This window comes from Puma concolor, chromosome E2 (assembly GCF_028749965.1).
Source record: "Puma concolor isolate L17-30 chromosome E2, mPumCon1.1.hap2, whole genome shotgun sequence".
Taxonomy (NCBI): Eukaryota; Metazoa; Chordata; class Mammalia; order Carnivora; family Felidae; genus Puma; species Puma concolor.
The window spans coordinates 9,015,043-9,033,531 of NC_141681.1; the positions used below are offsets into that span (position 1 = coordinate 9,015,043).

Sequence of the window (18,489 nt, forward strand, 5' to 3'; positions counted from 1 at the left end):
CAGGGGCGAGGCAGGGGGTCATGTGCTCCTGCACGGAGCGGCCAAAGGCCGCCTTCGGGGAAACGGTCACGGGGTCTGTCTCTCCCCAGCGGCTCCTGGACAACCACAGCTCTTGTCAATAGCGTGGAAGTGAATAGAGGCAGGGGGATGAAAAGCCAACCTACGAAGAAAAAGTGACTCAACTCTTCCGGGCACAGAGAAAAGAGAAGACGCTTTTGCTCAGAAACTCTCCAGAGGAGGCCGCGGAAATTAACAACCCCCACCAATATCCTCACGGCTGCCGCCGTCGCTAACGCTCTGAACCCCACCCGCCACAGTCAGGACTGCCATTCCCGTCACCGTCACCTCCACCATCATCACCTCCATCCCCCCAACACCCGCTCCACCGCCACCTCCATTGTCACCACCGTCCCACCCTGCCGCCACCGTTCACATCATCGCACCCCTCCCACGACCACCAGAAACAGCAACAACATCCCCGCTTAGGCCACCCTGACGCCACCACGTTCACTGCCATTGCTACCACTGCTGCACCCCCTCATATCCCAGGAAAACAGCTGTGCGCGGTGTTTTAAAAACACTGGTTTGAGCATCACATTCAGGATCTACTCCGTGAAGCGCTAGCTAGCTGAATTTGAACAAGGAAGTAAACTCCGAGGGGCGCCCGGGTGGCTCGGTCACTTCAGTGTCCAGCTCTTGATTTCGGTTCAGGTCACGAGCTCCCAGTTTATGGATTCAGGCTCTGCCCTGGGCTCAGTGCCGACCGTGTGGAGCCTGCTTGGGATTCTCTCTCTCCCTCTCTCTGTGCCCCTTCCCTGGGAGCTCTCTCTCTCCCTCTCTCTCTCTCTCTCTCTCTCTCTCTCACACACACACACACAAAATAAATAAACTTTTTAAAAAATTAAACTTTGAAATTGAGTTTCCCAAATAGAAAAATAGAGACAGTGCCGTAACCAGTTCAGGGGCTCGTAGGTCATGCAGACCATTTGTCACAGTACATAGTAGGAACTCAACAAGAGCTTACTGTCACTATCATTACCATTCCTTCTTCCCCCGGACACAACTTCCCCTCTAGCATACTTGCTTGAAAATGGATGGCGAGAGGACAATTTATCCCTCAACCCTGATATCATGGGGTCCTTTATGGGATCATCTCGGGATACCTGATATCTTTTAGAAGTATAAGTCTGGGCTGAAGAAAGTTCCCATCTGGAATCAGCTGTCTAGGTTTGAATCCACATCTTTTTAAAAGCCATGCGACCATGAGAACTTCTCTAACCTCCCAGGGACTGCCTTTCATCTTGTGAAAAACGGGGAATGACGATCTCTTCCCTGAAGGATGGTGGGAAGGGATTCATGAGATGAGATAGGGAAAAGCCCCCACATACCAACAGGCACACAGTAGGTCTTCAGTATATTGAGTTAACTTCATTTGTTCAGCATTTTAGCTGCAAATCACTGATTACCAGGAGGTGGAAAACATGCCTTGCTCTAGAGAATCTCCTCATGGGGAGAATAAAAGCAAGTCTTCCTCTCCCCCTTCCAGATAGAGCTGAGCCTTCCACTCTGCCCAGCACTCTGGGCGTACCGCTAAGGTCTAATAAAAGCTTACCTTTGCCCGTTTGCTTCAGTTCTAGGAAGCTGTTCAATGTTTGACTATATTTCTCAAACTGATTTAAAAACAGTTCATCAGGTTAGTTCAGTTGAGTTATTGCTCCCTGGGAGTTTTCCAAACCCTGAACTTCCTTAGAGAGCTGGATTCTGTTCCATTCTTGGAATTCAGCTCCTTGCCCCTCTCTATGACCCCTAATCACAAATACAGTGTAAATAACCTGCTGTATCCTCACTCAGGAAGAACTCCCTGGCCTCCTGCTCGCAGAATGGAATCTCTTCTCTCACGCTTCCCAGAGCAAGAGTATCAAACGAGCTCATCCATTTCCCTCTTCTCTTCCACGGCTGTTGGTTACTGATGTTTAGGGAGTGGACAGTAAGTCCACTCCCTAAACTGCAAATGCCTTACGGTATTTGCATGGTATAGAGGAAGAGAGAACGTTTCATATCTTACATGAAATTTACTCAGTATACTCTGTGAAGCATATAGCAGTGAAATTCCGTCCATGACCATGAAACACAGGCTGCCTATGGAAGGTCAAGAGAGGCCGTGGTGAATTAGGAACCCACAGAAATAAATAGATAAGAGTTGACTTTGGCCAACTGGCACCTGGCTGGGGCAACACTAGAATCTGCCCACTCACATCAAGACGGGTAACCGTCTACCGATGATGCTGTTCTCCGTGTTCAGAGCTTTTGTTCTCGTAGAAGCTCTGATCCGGCCACCAAGTAAGTGAGAAAGGACACGAAAAGGAACATTAAATGGCAGACAGTCCAGCAATTCAATTGTGAATAGTTTCCTATACCACCCCCTGTCCTACAGTCCTGGATCTTTTGTTGGGCTGGATAGACCCTTCTGGTGTTCCACCTACCTGTTGATAGAATCAAATCCCTCCTTTGGGTCAGTCCCCATGTTGTGTGTTGTATTGCCATTCGATCCTTTCAACAGTCCTGATGGGTTGCTTCCCTTATATTTCGCCCCAGCACTGCATTTTTAAGAACTTCACATACTGCTGATTAGTAATTTAATTCTGCTAGTTTCTTCTGATTGCTACATACAGAGTATTCCATAATAGATCCCATGGCATTTCACTTTCCCATTTCCTCACCTGTGGACCTCTTGGTTGCCTCTCTGTCCCGACATCCTCAGGTCTCAACTCTATGATAAACGTTCGTATTCTCTCTCATGGACCCAAGTGAGGATTCTGTGGAATATTCTGGAAGTGGAACCCTTGATTCTAATGTACACGGATGCTCCATTTTATGAGATTATTCTTTAGGATGACTTCACTATATTCCCCAGGGCAATGATGATGAGGAATCATCATCACGTCTCAGACCCACACTTGCCAGTCTGATGGGTCTAAAGCTTATACCTCACGAGATTTGACGACCAGTGTGTTTGAATAATTTTTCATATCGTGTGAGCCATTTGGAGTTCTGCCTCTCTGAGGTATCTATCAAATCCTTTTCTACTGGATTTTATAATCCTTTTCTGGTCAACTTATACGGGTCCCTCACATACCCTGGATTGGTTGGTACTCAGTTTCGGACATTGCAAATATTGTGTTCCTATTTCTATTTTTTTCTAAACTTCATCTTTGCTACTCTTTATTAAAAACTAATGTTCAATTTTGGAACAATCAAAACCATCTCCCCCCCCCCCTTACGGTTTATGAGTTTCGTTCTTGTCCAGAAAGTTCTCCACCTCTAAACCACAAAAATAGTCTTCTCGATTTTCTTCTCTGAACCTTATAATTTTGCTACCCGTATTATCTCTCATTCATTTGGAATCCAACTTTGTATAATAGAGGGATACAAATCTTATTGTTTTCCATATGGTGAGTTTTTCAATGGCATCTACTAAATAATCTAACCGTTGCCCATGATTTATAAGCTATGTTAATCGTATTTCAAGTGCTCGTTTATAAATAGGCCTGCTCTATTCATCGGTCTCTGTTCTTGAGCCAGTACCATACTGATTTTATTATTATGGTTTTGTAGTATGTCAATATTTTGGAGGGCTAGCCCCTCCTCCATATTCTTCTTTTTCACGCTTGACCTCGCTCTCTGGGGAACTTTATTCTTCTGCGTCCATTTTCGCGTAGTATCTCCGTGTTTCACAACGGTAAATTAAAACAATAAATATGTGCAGCTGGACTCTTGGTTGTCGTTGTGTTGGGTTCGCTTTCCGTTCTCTAAACGAAGCAAGACGCGTGTGCTTGTCGGGTGCCGAACCTGAGTTGTGGGGAAGTGTGCCCTTTGCACCCCTTAAGTTATAGGATGAACATGAGGGTGTCGCTCTGTCTTGACCCGCGTGGCCCTGGGGACCCAGGGCGGCCGTAGATTTGGTTCGGGTACAGCTGTTCATGCCTGATCCTTTCCTGACTAATGACTCTGCTCAGGAGACTGTGCCTGAGGGTTCATATTTCCCCCATTTAAGCTTGTGGCTTCTTGGCCTGGGGCCTGTTCCCTTCCCAAAACGTTTGTTAGTGTAGTGGCTTTTTCTGACACTTTATGGAAAAATTAAAGAGGGGGGCAGGCAACTGTATTCTGCACACCAGCCCGTCTTTAACCTTCGTTTACTGGCATTTGAGTCCTGTGCATACCTTGTTAGCAGAAAAAAAAAAAAAAAACTTCAAATATATTTTTTCCATCCAGGCTCACAACTGGAATGTTCTTTACCTCTTAACTCGGGCCAGGACAAATGTGGCCCAGGCTCTGAAAAACGAGCAGAGTTGTGCAGCAAGCAGCCTTTGCACATGTCAGCTGTAGGGTTATCTGTATGCCGATGGCGAGGGGCCCGGCCCGGTGGAGGTGAGGGTCACCATCGCTGCAAAGCTGACCCCGGGGGCAGTGTCGTTGGGCCCACTCCTTGCTTCCCCCAGAACCCCCGCTTCAGCCTCAAAGTCACACAGGGGAAGTACAAGGAAGGCAGTCTCTGCTTCGAGAACAGGGATCCAGCAGGCTCATGGTACGGCCTGTCTCTATCAAGCGCCGGAAGCCAGTCAGAGATGTTGGCTTTCAGAGATGTTCCTCCAGAGGAAGAGGGACCCAGACCAGGTCTTCCAGAAACATGTTTTTCTTAGAACTAGGGTCTAGATTGCACACAAATTTGAGATTATCTTTGACAATTATCTAAAATTAACTGTGGTTTTCAAATGAAAAACATTTAGGGGCGGATCAGATAGGAAGGAGGCCTATTTATAATACTTGCCACAGGGGGGGAAGAGAAAACGCAAAAACAAGGCAGAGAGAGAGTGCCGCACAAACGATACCAAATGTGCTTCAAGCACCGTTAGCCGAGCTGCTGACTCTTGCTCGCTGACCCTCATTAATAACCGAGAGGGGAATTTTTATTTTGAGTGTTCACCCTTGGCTTCTTGGAGAAAATTCTGTTTCAGAGAGGAATGCTGGCTTTCCATCTCATTCTAGACACTGAATTAAGTGACTGTTACCTCTGAACTACTGAGTTCTGCGGAAGTCAGAATGTTTGTTCATAGGGTTTGACATATTAACCAGTGACTTGTAGCTCGTAGGTGACTAGTCACGGGCTGGAACTACCTGAAACAGTTGCTAGAGTTAAGGATGGGAAATGGGGCAGGATCCCTGATGAATCCCTGATGAACCCCTGAACGAGATCATTTGAAGTCTGTGGGGTTCCCCCAAAGGAAGCGCTTGGGTGCCCCCTTGGTACCAGTGCTCTGCCTTTTGAGGAGACCAACTCTGTAGAGTATGATGCTCTCATTCCCATCTTACAGGTGAGGAAATTGAGGCTCAAAGGATTTACTTGGGTAGAAATGAAATGGGACGGAATCTGGAGCAGGTCTCAGTTCAGACCTCACACTTTTTTTTTTTTTTTAAGTTTGTTTGCTTGTTTGCTTATTTATGTGTTTATTGAGGCAGTGGATGGGCAGAGAGGGAGGGAGAGAGACTCCCAAGCAGGCTCCGCGTTGTCAGCACAGAGTCTGAGGCGGGGCCTGAACTCATGAACCGTGAGATCATGAGTTGAGCTGAAGTCGAGAGTCAGATGCTTCACCGACAGCCGTCCAGGTGCCCCCAGAACTCACACTCTTAGCTCCCACACCAAAGAACTTCTGCACAACCGTTTTCATTTCTACTCTGCTCAGCATGGTCCCACTGGGTGCACCATGTGTAGGGAGAGCTGTTCCAAGGGGAAGAGAGAGAGGGAACCAGGCACGTGTGTGTTGAGAGGAGAGATGCATCCGAAGGGGAAACCTCTTGAGTGAAGCAGGGACAAAAGTTAACGTAAAAGTGGCCATCGACTGGGGCGCCTGGGAGGCTCAGTCAGTTAAGCGTCTGACTCTTGATTTCGTCTCGGGTCATGATCTCACAGTACGTGGGATCGATCCCAGTGTCAGGTTCTGCCCTGACAGTGCAGACCCTGCTTGAGATTCTCTCTCTCCCTCTCTCTTTGCCCGTCCTTCACTTGATCTCCCCACCCCCCTACCCCGCCTCAAAGTAAATAAATAAACTTAAAAAAAAGTGGCCATCGCTTGAATATCTGCTCTGTGACAGACGCTGCATGTGTTTACTGCAGGTAATCTCCATAGCTGCCGTGCATACAGGCTGGGAGGGGGCAAGTGCCATGCTCTTCAGGAGCCGAGGGGGACTCAGTTTCCCCTATGCCTTGACACCCCCCCCCCCCACCGGCCACCACTGAGAGAGTTTCAGTGACCTCCTGCGCCTTTGGGCTATGTCTACATTGCTTGTGCCACTCCCCCCCACCTAGACACAGGTTGGCAAAGGACAAAGGATCGCAAACACCAAGAACAGCCCAGTGGGAAATATTTAACCCACATACCTCCAGACTTTCTGGCATGAACCACCTCCTTGCCCCACCTTTGTTCCTGGCCGGAAAGAAATGGCATGAAGCAAGGGACAGTTTTTATAACCTCTCTCTGCCCCAAACCGTGTTTCCTGTGCACTTAGCAGGTCTTAATGGAAACCAAACAGTTCTCTCCGGCATCTCTATTCTTAACGCCCCAAGTCAAGTGCCCACGTGGTTAAGAAAACCGTACCAACAAAAACATTTTTTTAAAAATATCCTAGCGCAACACGAAGTGACCATCGCCAGTTCGAAGAGGCAAACATATTTCTCAAGGGTTGAAAAGAGGTGAGTGTTCCACAAGATTCTAGCTCAAGGCCACATGTGCAAAAGCAGAATCACTCCCCCAGCAAGGTTTTGTTTATCTGGGCCTTAAAGAAAAAAAGTAAAACAACTTTTGCTTTCAGCTCTCGGAATAAGAACTGTTTTTCCAGCTGTGTCGTTTGAGGAGGCTATGAGAAGCTGGTTTGGTTTTCTCTCTCTCTCTCTAAATATATATATATATATATATATATATATATATATATATATATATATATATGTATATATGTGTATACACACACACACAAACACACACATATATTATACATACAATATATATATACATACGTCTATATGTATTTGTTTCAGAATGGGGGGGGAGGTTTCTTACACAATTTTGCTTGAGCTAAACTGCATACCAAGCCGTTTATTTATACTGTTCTATCGCACACCTGTTTGGATATGGGCTGCTTTGTGGTATTTAAACATACCATCTCTCGCCAATCGCTTTATCTGCAGACTCTCATGCCTTTGCTGCAAATGTTTCTTATTAACTCAGAAAAAAACCCCACCAATTGCTCCGTGAGCGTTATTAGTGAGGACTGAAATAACCTCATTGTGACTTAGTTCGAACGTATCGTCATTGAAGAACTGTACAGCAGGAGTCCGTTGAAAGTATGGTTAAGGCCATTTCACTGTACTTGGGGGGGGGGGATGGATGACAAAGACTTTTTGGAGGAAACCCTTGAATAAAAATATTTTTAAAAGCCACCTGCTTATGTTGAGCTAGTATTTTAGGGAGAAAGGGAAACGCTGCCATTTTAGATCGCAGTGGGCTATTTTACCCACTGTAGAAATTCTGGAATACAGATGGCAACGTCAGAATTTGTGTGGAAGACCTAATGCCGTTTACACGACCCTCTCTGAATCCGTTAAGCCCTAGGCACCTCTCTCGGTAAAATGCGGGTCTTAATAGCTAACCAGTGGTGAGAGAATTTAATTCAACACACAGTTACGGAGTCGCTCTAGTGGGATGAGATCCTGGGGTGCAGAGATGAACACAACGTTGCCAGGAATCCACGGTTCACGGTCTGGCCCACAGGATGTCGCCATTGAGTGTCAGGGGAATTTGAATATTAGCGTGTAGATTCATACGTAGCAAAATAGAAGCCAAACCTAATCTGTAGAATTGAGATCCGACTGTTCGTGTGGGGGAGGTGAGTTTATTCTGCCGCTAAAAAAAAGGTTGGAATACTCCCTTAACAAACTCTATCAGATGCCTATTGCCGTGTAACAAATTGTTCCCCCACATCTAGTGATTCACAAGCAAACCATCCATCAGTTCACGGTTTCTGTGGGTTCGGAACCCAGTGTAGCTCAGCCGGGTGCCTGTGTCTCGAGGTTTCTCCAGAGGTTGCGGTCAAGGTGATGGCCAGCACTACGGTCTCATCTGCAGGTTCGACAGAGGGAGATCTCCCAAGTTCATTCACACAGCTACTGTCGCCATTCGCTCCTTGGCGGGCTGAGGTGCCGAGGGCCTCCATTTATTGGCACGTAGGCCTCTCCGTGAGGTGGCACGTGAGGTGGCAGCTGACTTGGTTCAGAGGGAGTCAGAAAACGAGAGAGTGAGCACGACAAGAGCGGTGTTATCTTTGAAACTTAACCTCAGAAGGGACATCCATTCGCTTTTGCCATAGTCTCTCTGTTAGATGTGAACAGTAGGTCCAAGCTCACACTCCCGGAGGGTGGGTAACACAACAACATGGATAGCAAGAAGGAGGGATCATTGGCGACCATCTCAGGGGCTGCCTCCCATACAAATGGAGATCAAACTGAGTTTGACCAGGAGCCCCAACTACGTCTCAGCATAATGGGGCTGGTTCCCTAGTGTCACAGCTTGGCAGTCCCGTCCGCGTCTGCATTAGAAACTTCTACTTCTACTCCAGGGTGAATCGGGTGGGACTTAGCCACAATGACCCTCTCCTCAAACCATTTCATGGAAGCATCTCCAAAGAGGAGCCATCATGATACCTGGTGGCCCCTGTAATGTTCCAAGGAGACAGACGTAGCCTCAAGACGTAAAGTCTGCGGATTTTCTCTTTCTGCCTCTTTTCAGCATGGCTTTTTTTTTTTTTCCTTTTGAAGCTTTGGTTGTGAAATGGGAATAATAAACAACTCTTACCTCATGGCGTTGTGAGAATTATATGCCATTACCAGTTAATATACCTATTGTGGATCTTTTAGTGCCAGGTCTCTATACTCCAAAACTTGTCCCTGCTTTCTGGAGACCCAAATGGAACAATATGATTATTAGCCAAAAAATCATAAAGTGAAGTATGAACATGGGCTAGAAGGATCAATCACAATTAACTGATTCTAGTCAGAGCTGGCTGTAAACCCAAATCACGGTTCTGGAAGTTCTTTGCAGGGCAAGGCGACACATCTTCAGTTCGATGATGCAGATACGGGGAGTAGGTGGGGGGGCGGAAGGGCAGTATCCCAGGGAGAACCAGGGCGGCCAGAGTTTGGCCTTGGGAGCAAGGGCAGTAGCTAGCCATCAACAGTGATGAAACTATTTCAATATTTGAACCAGTATGGATACAGTGGTTTGCACAGTTTTACTGTCTACCATTGACTCTGAGAATGGACACCACGGAAACATAGGGTAAAAATACCTAAGCTTGTTTAGAGAGGTTGGGAGAGGCTTCTCTAAGGAAGAAACTCTAGGGAAGACCTGGAAGATAAGGAGAGGTTATACACACAAAAGAGAAGAGAAAAATCTTTTTTATGCCAAGGGAACAGCATATGCAAAGACTCAGAGACTTGAGAAGGCTCATATATTCAGAGATCCAAGGAGAGAATGGTGACTTTTTTTAAGTTTATTTATTTATTTTGAAAGGGAGAGAGAGCAGGGGAGGGGCAGAGAGAGAGAGAGAGAGAGTGAGAGAGAGAGAATCCCAAGCAGGCTCCACACTGTCAGCACAGAGCCCAGCATGGGGCTCAAACCTACAAACTGTGAGATCATGATCTGAGCCAAAATCAAGAATCAGACACTTAACCTACTGAGCCACCCAGGAGCCCCAGAATGGTGACTTTAAAGGTGGAGAGAATAAGGGAGAGAAGAGGGTCGCTCTGAGCCATGTGAAGGATTTGTATTTTGACTTGGTAGATTACCACTGAAGAAACCACTGAAGAGAAATACTAATCAAAACCACAGTGAGATACCACCTCACACCTGTCAGAATGGCTAAAATTAACAACTCAGGAAACAAGAGATATTGGTGAGGATGTGGAGAAAGGAGAACCCTTTTCCCACTGTTGGTGGGAAGGCAAACTGGTGCAGCCACTCTGGAAAACAGTATGGAGGTTCTTCAAAAAATTAAAAATAGAACTACCCTACAACCCAACAACTGCACTCTTAGGAATTTATCCAAAGGATATAAAAATGCTGATTCAAAGGGCACAGGCACCCCAATGTTTATAGCAGTGCTGTCAACAGCAGGCAAATTTATGGAAATGCCCAAATGTCCATCGACTGAGGCATGGATAAAGAAGATGTAGGGACGCCTGGGTGGCGCAGTCGGTTAAGCGTCCGACTTCAGCCAGGTCACGATCTCGCGGTTCGTGAGTTCGAGCCCCGCGTCAGGCTCTGGGCTGATGGCTCGGAGCCTGGAGCCTGTTTCCGATTCTGTGTCTCCCTGTCTCTCTGCCCCTCCCCCGTTCATGCTCTGCCTCTCTCTGTCCCAAAAATAAATAAAAAACGTTGAAAAAAAATTTAAAAAAGAAGATGTAATATCTACCTATCTATATATATGTATATATATATACATATATATCTGTATATATGTATATATATACATATATCTATATATATGTAGATAGATAGATAGATAGATAGATAGATAGATAGATAGATAGATATAGATATGCAATAGAATGGAATTATATATATGTATATATGTAATATATATCTATAGATATAGATAGATAGATATATCTATAGATATATATATATGCAATGGAATAGTACTCGGTGATGAAAAAGAATGAAATATTGCCATTTGCAACAACATGGATGGAACAAGATGAGTCCGGATTTCACTCATTTTTAGAATTTGAGAAACTCAACAGATGAATATAGGGGAAGGGAAAGAAGAATAAGATAAAAACAGAGAGGGAGACAAACCATAAAGACCCTTAAATGCAGAGAGGAAACTGAGGGTTGCTGGGGGGAGGGGATGGGTTAGATGGGTGACAGGCATTAAGGAGGACACTCTTTCGGATGAGCACTGGGTGTCATGTGTAAGAGATGAATCGCTGGGCTCTACTCCTAAAGCCACAGCTACACTCTGTGTTAAATACCTTGAGTTTAAACAAATCAAAGAAGCCACTGAAGGTATCGAAGTAAAGTCCTGGAGGGCTTTTAGGTGTGGAAGTGGCTTTGGCGGTCTTGACGGGGTCACTTACACTCCTGGTGACCAGCTGTGGTGCCAGCTTGACTCTGCTGCACCTGCCTCTCATCCTCCTCCTGGGATCAGCAGGCTAGTCTGCCCTTGGTCTTCTCACGGCAACGGCAGAGACACCAGAGAGCAAAGAGAAAACAACACATCTTCAAGGCTGAAAGTGGCATACCATCGTTTTATTGGCCAAAGTAAGACGCCTGGCTGAAGAGAAAGTCAAGGAGAGTGAAATGCACTCCACTCCTTCGGTGGGAAGGACTGAAAAGTCACCTGACAAAGTACATGATACAGACAAAGGTAAGGGATCAGGATCATTAATATAATCTGCAGAAACATCTATGGGCTGTATCACAAGTATGTGGATATCAGGCATGGTAGTCTTTTCTTTACTTAAAAACGCGATTTTTTTTTTACTTTATTTAGGGAATGAATCTTTTTTTTTTAATTTTGTAACGTTTATTCATTTTTGAGAGACAGAGACAGAGCATGAGTGGGGGAGGAGCAGAGAGAGAGAGGGAGACACAGAATCCAAAGCAGGCTCCAGGCTCTGAGCTGTTAGCACAGAGCCCAGTGTGGGGCTCGAACCGATGAGCCATGAGATCATGACCTGAGCCGGAATCAGACGCGTAACCTACCTAGCCGCCCAGGCGCCCCAGGAATGAATCTTTTTAATAGGGCAGATTCAGCATCTGATTCATCTCTGTGTCGCCTTTTACAAGATAGCATCTAGCACAGTGTCTATTGGAGAGATTCCATAAAGGTTTCATTTAATATGTAGATGACAGTACAGACAAGCTCATCAGAGGAGTGTTTCAATCAGACAAGTATCTACTAAAGGGCCTGCAGTTGCAAGCACACTTGTAGGTCAAGACCAATCACTGGTACATGAGGTAAGCTTGTCAATGACCTTCCATAGCTAGTAATCTGTCAGGGTAGCTAGACCTTGTATCAGTCAGCTTTTGCTGGGTTATGCTGCAGGAACAAACAATCCCCATGTCCCAATGGCTCAAATAACAAAGGTATATTTATCCCTCATGTTGCAGATCCTCTGTGGGTTGGACAGTTTCTGCTCCATGGCTTTAATCTGTTTCTTCTTCAAATTTAGATCCAAACCAAAGGAGCAGTTTCTATCCAGGGCATGCTTATTTGTTATAGAGGGAAAGAACATAGTGGTTCAATTACACAATAGTGTTTTCTACGGCTCGCTGGGTTATGACATACATCACTTCCTCTCACATCCTTTGGCCAAATCAAGTCCATGACCAGGCTTCATATGGAGGGGGTGAAGAATGTTCACCTCCTGCAGAGGAATTGCAGGTCATGTGATAACGGGCAAGGACACATGATCTCACAGGGAAAGGAACAAACAGTTGGGAACAACAGTCAAATGAAAATAATTCCAAGTGTGATTTGTAGTACAAAAGAGGTGTATACAGTGCTCTACAAATGGCATCAGCTGAAAAGAAACCAATCTGGAAAGAACTAAACTGATTGGAGACCATCTGTGAGGAGACCCATACAGTAAACGATTGTTAACCAGGCAAAGGGCGAACGGACACGAAAAGGGATGTTTCAGGAAGAGGAACCAACACGTTTGTAAGAAGAATAGAAGTACCCCAAAGACTAAGTACCCCAAAGCTTAGTGGGCTCAACAACAACAACAACAACAAAAATCGTAACTTCCATCAATGAGAGATGGATAATAAAAGCCATTGTTAGCACAATTGGTTTAATTTCGAGAAGGGACCAAGCACTGTCACGTAGATAACGTGCAGCGCTGGCCACAAGGTACTCAAAACCTAGTTAGCTGGGCAGACAAGGCACTACCATTAAATTGGCAGCTACTGAGACATATCCGAGAAGTGTGTTTCAGGGTGTGTATCTCGAGAATTCTAATCCTGGCCAGGGGTCTATGCACCAGAAAAGTGGAGGAGATAGAACCTTGGCTTACGTTGAAGGGTAAGTAAGGACTATATAAGTAGAGAGAAAGATAGTAGCATTCTTGGCGTGAAAGATACACGAACCAAGATGGGGAACGGGGCAGGAAGGAGACCCGCGAGCCAGGTTTAGGCCCTGAATGCCAGTCTAAATGGAGGGGTTTAGGCTAATGGGTGACCATCAATGGAGACAAGAGAAGGGGCTGCCACAGAGGAAGCCATGTGCTCTGGGACCCTGCTTCTCCAAGTGACACCCATGCAGCAGAACCTGAGCATCACCTGTGATACGTCAGGCCATCTTCCAAAACCAGGGCCTCATTTTCGCAGGGTTTCTGGGTGATCACAGTGCGTGGCATGGCTTGAGAAACAGGGCGCTAGAGGACGGATCCAAATGAATTAAAATAAGGAGATATTGACGGCCAGCGTCAAATCATCAAATAAGCGACCGCAGCATGGCGAAGTGAGCATCTCCTGCCGGTGTCTGGCAGGAAGCTCTAAGCACCTTGTGAGGAATGACAAGACAGAAGGAAGGAGACCAGTGCGGCGGGTGGAATATCAAGAAGGCCGGACGCCTGCGTGGCTGGAACAGGTGATGCGGGGGCCACACGGAAACCGGGTGTCGGGACTGAGACTTCTGGTCCTCTGACAGAAGCAGTCGGGGCGAGGCAGCTGGCGGGAGGAGAGAGAGAGAAAGCAAGAAATGGCATTTTTTTTTTCAAGTTTAACTTATTTATTTTGAGAGAGAGAAAGAGAATCCCAACACAGGGCTCGAAGACACAAACCGTGAGGTCACGACCTGAGCCAAAATCAAGAGTCAGACACTTAACCGACTGAGCCACCCAGGCGCCCCAAGGAACGGCAGGTTAGGTGATCGAGTTTGAATTCCCAGAATGGCCTGATCATAGAGGTCTTCAAATGATGTCCTGGAAAACTACCTTAGGGCCCGCCGTGAAACGTGTCCCTCGTAAGGGAAGGAGCATCCCTGAACTCTCCATTCCTGTCTCAGTGCAGACATCACCATCCGGCTTGGAGTCAGTTTCAGAGACCACTTGTTAAATAAGAAAATAGCTGGGAGCGATGGGTATGGAGGTGCCAGCTCAAGTTTCCAGAAAAGGCCAGCGGAGCAGGCTGCAAAGCGGGGAGCAATGTGCCCCGGTGTGGCCACAGACCGCCTGCAGGAGCTCGCTGGAAGTGGTCTCCTGAACCCCCTCCCGAGCCCTACGGATCCCCACTCTCTCTCTCAGGCGACCCTGAAATCTGAGCACGCGCCAGGCTGCCCGAGACCCTCAGAGGCATTCTCCAGTTTGAGGACCACAATCCAAAGACAGAAATCAAGGAGAAGGAGTGCCCAAGATCAACGCAGGGACGAGGCCCACCGCTGGGAGACAAGGCGTATGCAACTGAGGAAGAAAAAGAAAATGAGGGCAAAGGTGGGGGGAGATGAGCAGAACCCACCCGGGACCTCTCAGCATCCAGGAGCCTCAGTTTCCCTACAATAAGTTCATAGCCCTGCTCTTTCTCCTTTTTGGGGGCAATAGTGTCCAAACGGTCACTCCCTGGTGCGGAAAGCCCAAAACGGAACCTGCTTTTATGAACTTTGTTGGACGTGCATTGATGAAGCTCCCGGGCGTACAAAGACAAGCCTGAGGTCTGAGGGTAGACAGAGCAGTAAGTACAGTCCCTGCTCTTGAAGCTTTCCCGGTCTGTGTGACACAGGACCCTGCGATCCTATCGGAGCCAGCAGGCGGCACTGGGGGCAGGGCCAGCAGGCGGTGGTGGCGGCCCCTCCCTCCCACCCTGCCAGGGTCTCCAGCAGGAGCCTTGGAGGGCAGCGCCTGCAGGGAGGGGTGAGCAGGGCAAGTCCCGCCCTGCCCAGTGACTCACCCCTGGCCCTGGGAGCTCCAGGCTGTGCCCAGAAGCCCAGAGCTGCTCCCAGAAGCTGCTGGGAAGTGAACCCTGGCCCAGCCAGGGCCCCCCACCCTCCCTTCCCTACACTGAGCCCCACACGGGCAGCTGGCCCACCCTGCTGGGACCCTCAGATGCCATCTGATGGAGGAGAAGGTAAGGAGGCGTGCCGGGAGAGCTGATGGAAAACGAAGAGGTCAACCGTGCAAGGTGGGGACCCTCCTAGTGAAGAGACGACCTGCCCAGGCCACACAGGGAGACGGGAGCAGCGCTTGAAATGAGACCCAGACCTCTCAGTGAAATGAGACCAGCCGGTGTCTCAGGGAGAGTCTCCTTCTGTCACATGAGAATAGAAACCACCTTCCCCAAGGATGAGACTTCACGTTCCTTCGGATGACCTCTTCTGAGGCCAGCAAGCGGGCTCGTGGGACAGTTATGTACTGTCCATGGCTGCTTTCGTGCTGCAATGCCCAGCGGACTCATCAGGACAGAGACGATATGGTCCTTTACAGAAAAAAATAATCTGTTGACCCCGGCGTAGCCCACCGCTGCCTGAGAATCTGCTAGGGAGCTTTTATAAAATAGTTGGTGCATTGGGGGCGGGCGGAGGGCCCAGGAGTCCCAGGGGTCCTGATGCAGGTGGCCCACGACCACGCTTTGAGAGAATTTGATCGACCTGCAGCTCAGGGGAGACGGGGCTGACTCCACGGGCTGCTGTGACCAGGGGCCGGGAAAGCAGGCCCGAGCCCCAGCCACTGCTGGGCAGGTACGGCCGGCTTCTGCGCACAAGCGTGGAGCATGGTGTGCAGGTGCTGGCTCGCTGTGGCCTGGAGCTCCACGAGCTGTTACAGAGCAAGGCCCAAGAGGCCTCTGCAGGGTTTCTTCCCGGCATATCGAAGGGAGAGCCCAGTGGCCCCAGAGGCAATGGCCCTCTCTCATTGGCCGCGTGCCTAATAGGTCAGGGTATATAAACGTCAGTGGGGCCATTTCCTTTCTGGGCCTCAGTGTTCTCCTCTGTAAAATGAGCCGCTCGGGCTCTGTGTCTGCACCGATGCCTTTCAGCTCTATGGTTGCTGATGTTGCGTAACAATTACACACTACCACCGCCATCCCTGAAATCCCCAGGATGTTGGCAGAACAGCACAAAAGCAATGAAGTGACTTAACAACCTGCTTCCTGAGTACCAGTCCTCAGAGCCAACAAAGTTCACGAGAAGACGAAAGGAAATGGTGGACTGAACGCTGTGTCGGCAAACCTCGCCATCCTTCCCCACCAGCAAGCATTTACAAACATTTCTTAGCCACCGTATAGCAGCTGTTTTTACGGAGAGACTATTACGTTCCAGGCTGTCTGCTAGGCCCTGAGACTACAAAGAAATATACAGGCCTCGCTTCTGGGGATCCCGCACCTACCGCTGAGCCATGGTCACCTGGCACTTGCAATCTTCCCTGCTTTAACTCGGTTCAAGGTTTAGAGAAAACGAGAGGAATATGAATGCTTCATGTTAATTCAAAACACGTGAGCATGTTTCAATACTATTTGCATTCGGCTAAAAAATCAAAATAAATCCCCAGCCACAAAGAACTGTGTTGAAATAAATAAAAGGCTTGCAAACAATAAAAACAACATGCAACATCAAAAGTTATATCCGCGAAATTAAAACCACAAGGCGATGTCCCCTCACACCTGTCAGATTGGCTAGTATCAAAAAGACAAGAAACAACAACGTTGGCAGGGATATGCAGAAAAGAGAGCCCTGTGCCCTCTTGGTGGGAATGCAAAATGGTGCAGCCCCTGTGGAAAATGGTGTGGCGGTTCCCTTAAAAATTAGAAATAGAGCTACTCTACTATCTAGGAATTCCGCTTCTGGGTATTTATCCAAAGGAAACAAAACACTAACTCGGGAAAATACGTGCACCCCTATGTTCATTGCAGCATTATTTACAATAGCCAAGATAGGGGAGCAGCCCAAGTGTCCATGCGTAGATGAATGGATAAAGAAGATGTGAGATCTAGATCTATATCTATATATCTATATATCTATATCTATATCTATATTTATATCTATATATCTATCTATATCACCTATATCGATATCTGTATCTATATGTAATGAAATACTACTCAGCCTGAAAAAAGAATAAAATCTTGCCATTTGCAACAACATGGATGGACCTAGAAGGTATCATGCTAAGTGAAATGTCAGACCGTAAAAGCTATAGACCTCCAGTTATAATATAAATAAGACACAGGGATGTGATGTACGGCATAAGAAAAACGGTTAATAATATTGCAACAACTTTGTATGGTGATGGCCGGTAGCTAGATTTACCGCGGTGATCGCTTCATAATGTATATAAATGTTGAATCACTATGTTGTACATCTGAAATTAATAGAACATGTCGATGACACTTCAGTAAAAAAACTATGTACCTACAGGGGCGCCTCGGTGACTCAGTCGGTTAAGTGTCCAACTTTGGCTCAGGTCGCAAATTCATGGTCTAAGTTCGAGTCCCGCGTCGGGCTCTGTGCTGACAGTTCAGAGCCTGGAGCCTGCTTTGCATTCTGTGTCTCCATCTTTCTCTGCCCCTTCTCTGCTCGTGCTCTCTCTCTCTCTCTCTCTCAAAAGCAAATAAACATTAAAAAAATTTTTTTTAATTAAAAAATAAAAATTATGTACGTACAGCAGGATTTCTCAACACCAATGCTTTGTTGACACTGGGAATAGGATACTTCTTTGTTGTGGGGAACTGCCCTGCTTTTTGTAAGATATTTAAGACCAGCCCCCTTCCCCCCAATAAAGACAACTAAAAATGTCTCTAAGCGTTGCCGAATGCCCCCTGGGAGACCAAACTACCCCCGCCCCACATTGAGAAGTGTTAGTCCACAACGCTTCCCAAATTTTCAATAATCTTAGAAATTACATATGCAATATATAAAAGGCACGAAAAAGAGAAAAGTAAAAAATCCGGCAGATAGTATGATCTTATCTGTGCAAACAAATAGCAAAAGCAAAAGAAGGAAAAGAGAAAGAAGAAGAAAGAAAGATGGGAAGAAGGAAGAAAATAGAGAAATAAAAAGGAAGCGGCCCCAAAGTTTAAATCAATTGCTTCTGAATGGTGAGATTATAATCATTTGGACTTTGCTCTCAAGCCCTGAATTTTCTGCAGTGACCACACATTACTTCAATAATCAGGGGATGCATGTAGAGAAAACAACTTAAAAGACCCCAAAAATGCACAGTAATAAACATTGTTTCTGATTTATTTAGATGGCTGCCTTGGACAAAACACGATTTTTTGGACTTCGCACTTTTGAAAACTGCCTCTGCTTTCGGATTCATCTTGGGCACGTAGACATGGGCCATGTTTCTGAGCTGCTGAGTCGAGTCTGTGGCCGGCAGCCAGGATGTCCTAGCAGTTCAGCTCAAAGGGGATTTTCCCCACCCCTCAATGAATAGTTGGT

The 18,489-nt window shown here is 46.9% G+C and overlaps 1 long non-coding RNA gene across 6 annotated transcripts in view; it reads left to right on the plus strand.

Moving 5' to 3' along the window:
* Positions 1-18,489, plus strand: part of LOC147573352 (uncharacterized) — an 802,611-nt gene that overhangs the window by 704,034 nt on the left and 80,088 nt on the right. The window lies entirely within an intron of this gene.